Source organism: Phaethon lepturus, unplaced genomic scaffold (genome assembly GCF_000687285.1).
Source record: "Phaethon lepturus isolate BGI_N335 unplaced genomic scaffold, ASM68728v1 scaffold9337, whole genome shotgun sequence".
Classification (NCBI taxonomy): domain Eukaryota; kingdom Metazoa; phylum Chordata; class Aves; order Phaethontiformes; family Phaethontidae; genus Phaethon; species Phaethon lepturus.
In genome coordinates, this window is record NW_010549758.1 from 35,621 (window position 1) to 39,458 (window position 3,838).

General features: G+C 33.3%; 1 pseudogene; it reads left to right on the forward strand.

Moving 5' to 3' along the window:
* The window catches only part of LOC104623310, a 29,250-nt pseudogene extending 25,632 nt beyond the window's left edge, over positions 1 to 3,618 (forward strand).
* The last annotated feature ends 220 nt before the right edge of the window (positions 3,619 to 3,838 follow it).

Sequence of the window (3,838 nt, forward strand, 5' to 3'; positions counted from 1 at the left end):
CATCCTCACAAACACTGTGGAAGGTGTGTGCTATGCATAGCTTAATACTTAAAACCTGTTTTTTCAAGGGACTTCTGAAAATTTGGATTGAAACTTAAAAACTAATTTAAAGTAGCTTACCTGACACATACAGTCCCACAAACTGACACATATTTATCAGTAAACTCAAAGCTCTTTATTCACTAAGGGTATTATATAACTAAGAATTTATATCTCATTTTCTTGCCACCATCTACCTCATGTGGTCATCAGGACTACAAAATTATGTTTGATGGTGATAACTGAGTGGATGCTTATGCATAATAATTAAAAATATAATGTTGGACACAAAAAGGCCACTGAACATTTTTCAAATATATGCAACCACTGTTAAAATATATATGCATTTTTAGAAGTTTATTTATTCAGTTACTCTTTAAAGAAGTGCTATTCTAGGTGATAAGAATGTTTTTTTCTTGAACTAGGAATGAAAATTATATTGAAAATTTTTACCTAAACACCACAAATTTCAAAATAAAAATATTTACATAGTAGAACAGTAAGTGAGAAGAACAGGCTGAAGTGTAATCAAGGAACAATAAAATACATAACTCAAATTCATGCATAAATTGGTACTGATCAGAATAGTGATTGGAATACAAAGAAGTTGTGCTTGATAGAGAAGCTTTGAATGAGATAAATACATTAGATACCAATTTTTAAAGACTTTCTTGAAAAGTCCTGTTGAAAAAGTATAAGCGGCATGCTTATAGGAGGTTAATCAGTACCAGTTTGGATTGACAACTCAACTGGTACAACTCATAAAGGATTGAGGAATGTTAGAGCAATCACAGTCACCTGTATGAACTTTCTTTTCCCACAGAGCTTGAAGAATCAAGACAGAAATGCCCACCATGTTGGTATAAATTTGCAAATATTTTCTTGATCTGGGACTGCAGTCCGCATTGGTTAAAAGTAAAACATATTGTCAACTTAGTGGTAATGGACCCATTTGTTGACCTGGCTATTACGATTTGCATTGTCTTAAATACACTCTTTATGGCTATGGAACATTATCCGATGACCGATGAATTCAATAATGTACTTTCAGTTGGAAATCTGGTAAGTCTGTTGGGTTTTTATGTTCATGATTTAAAAGGAAGGCTGTCTGAAATAACTAAAAGTTTTAACAGCTTTTTAACAGCCTTTTTTTTTTTTTACTCTTTAGAAAGTAGATTAATTGAACATGTACTGCCCTCCAGATACAACTCCATCAGAACATTTTTTGAAATTTCACTGTCAACCCTGGCTCATGTAACTTAGGATACTGTAAAACCAATCTAATGCAGTGCTCTCCTAAGCCAAATTAAAAATTTAAAAAATGGCACCAAAGCTACATTAAGTAAAGTCCCTCTTAAACAGAAGCTGATTTGTCTAACCACTAAACCAGGAAATGCATTACTTCCATGAAAAAGACACTATGCAAATAAACAGTGTTACTTTTTCAATCAATACAATACAAATCTTTAAATTATTAATGTCTTTTTAATTGCTCTGTTTCCTGAACACATGTTTACAGTAGCTAAAAGACCCATTTAAAAGCATTTCTAGAATTTTCTTCTGTTAAAGACTTTATGTGGATATGTAGATTGTTTTCTTTATGTTTTATGTAAAACTATGAAAAATATCCTGCAGTACTTTTTCCTCTTGTAGTTTTTGTATTTTTTATTGTCAGATAATTTCCTCATGTTGTCAACTATATTTTCTCCCTTCTACTTCAAAAAGATAAATTATTAAAGAAATCAGGAGTTAATTTTTTGTAGCTTTGATGCTTTTGAACTGACAGGCTTGATCACATAGAAGTATCTGCAGCTGCAGTCCTACTTCTTCTCTTCTTTTAAGAATTTATTTCTTATAATGGGATTTTTAATAATCCTTGTTTTGTAATGAGGAAAAAATATCTCAGATTATGTAAAAAACTACAGGATTTGGAAGGGGGAAATAATAGATAAATGCATAGCTGGTTTTCATATACTTAACGGAAATTCTGAATCTGAGTTTCCTGGTAAAATGTAAAATCTTGTAGCATTTTATAGGTTTGTTTTCCAACCACGAATATGCCACATAAACCTTGGTGTATACCTGACTAAAAAGGGAGTGCAAGGGAGCCTGTCTATAAGCACCACCCTCTTCCAGTCTTAGGCTCCCTAACATAAACCCTTTCTGCAATATAGAGGCTCTCCGGGTTCACCTGTTCCAGTAGTTCCTCTTTAAAGCTCCTTGAAAACCTCACCATCCTGATCGTTAGGAACCTAAGTCAGCATTTCAAACTGTGTTTATTCATTCCTACCTCTTTGTCAGTGGTTCCAATCCTGTATCTTAAAAATAGTAACCTTTCCCTCTGTGGTGTTTTAAATCTGAAATGTATTTAAAGACTGTAATGAAGTCTAGCTTGAGCATTGGTGTTTCTAGGCAGAGGAAGTCAGACTCTTCTTGTCCATTTCCTGATTATCCCAGTTAGATTATTTGCTTTAGCTGTCCCATTTTGTGTTCAGATTGCTTGAAAATGGGTTATCAAAACCAAAAAAGAAAGCATTTCAGACCAGGGCTCAGGCAGCATTTAACAGTGGCTTTAGTACATTTCTGTCCTACAGAAAATTCTTCTAAGACTTCTCTCAAAGCTACTCAAGGTCATTAAACTTGGTGGCTCCTAAATATGATTCCTACTTCATTCAGCATAGCATCCCATGATGAGAAAGCATTACCAGCAATATCATGTTTAAAATGCATTCTTAAATGCACTTCCATTCCTGGCGTTAAAGTGACAGGCCCAATCAACTTCAATGAATTTACTGGCAGCACCCAGGTAGAAGTTCCTCAGCTTCAGCAACGCGTTGTATCTCAGTTGATCCCCATCTGGTATAAATTATCTTATCTCTGTTGAACCGAATGGGATTATGGCAGGTTGTATCAGCAAAGGAGCTGCCCCTCTGGAGTCTTAGATTTGGCCTCATTCGTGCTGCTATATAATGTAATTATTATACGAAGAAAGATGTTATAACATGTAATTTCTTGGAAAGCATTCTGGTTTATGTTGTGAAAATCAAATTTGGGATTTTGTTTGTACAATACATGAGAAAGTCCATAATCTGATAGAGTTGAAATCAGATTATAAATGTTATAAAAGATAAGTTTATGTAATTTGTTTAGTATAAAATGTAGTTAACTGAAAAAATTACTTTGTTTGTATGGCACTTGTTAAAGGAAGGTGGGCATAATAAATCACTACAGTACTCTGAAATATTTTTAAGTATCAGTTTTGGATAAGCCATTGAAGATATATAGCTTGAATTAAAAACCTAGACAACAGCTAACTGTGTAATATATTTCACAATGAAATAACAAAGGGCATTTTGAATTCAGGTCTTCACTGGAATCTTCACAGCAGAAATGTTTCTCAAGATAATTGCAATGGATCCTTACTATTATTTCCAGGAAGGCTGGAATATTTTTGATGGTTTTATTGTAACCCTTAGCTTGGTTGAGCTTGGTCTTGCAGATGTGGAGGGACTCTCAGTTCTTCGATCATTCAGATTGGTAAATATACATCAATTGCACTCATTTTTCACTGGGAATTAAAATATTTTTTTTTCCCTTAAAAATTTTCTTGATGGTTGCCATGATACTGATCCTGATGTTTCTTTCATTAGTACAAATAGTTATTACTTGCGGTATCTTACTGTCTTCAGTTGATAGAGATCCAGACAAATAGATAGAAATGGGTGCCCTGGGCCTATTTCCAATATATTTATTGTATATAAATATATATATTTATAGATATATCTATTATATGTATAAA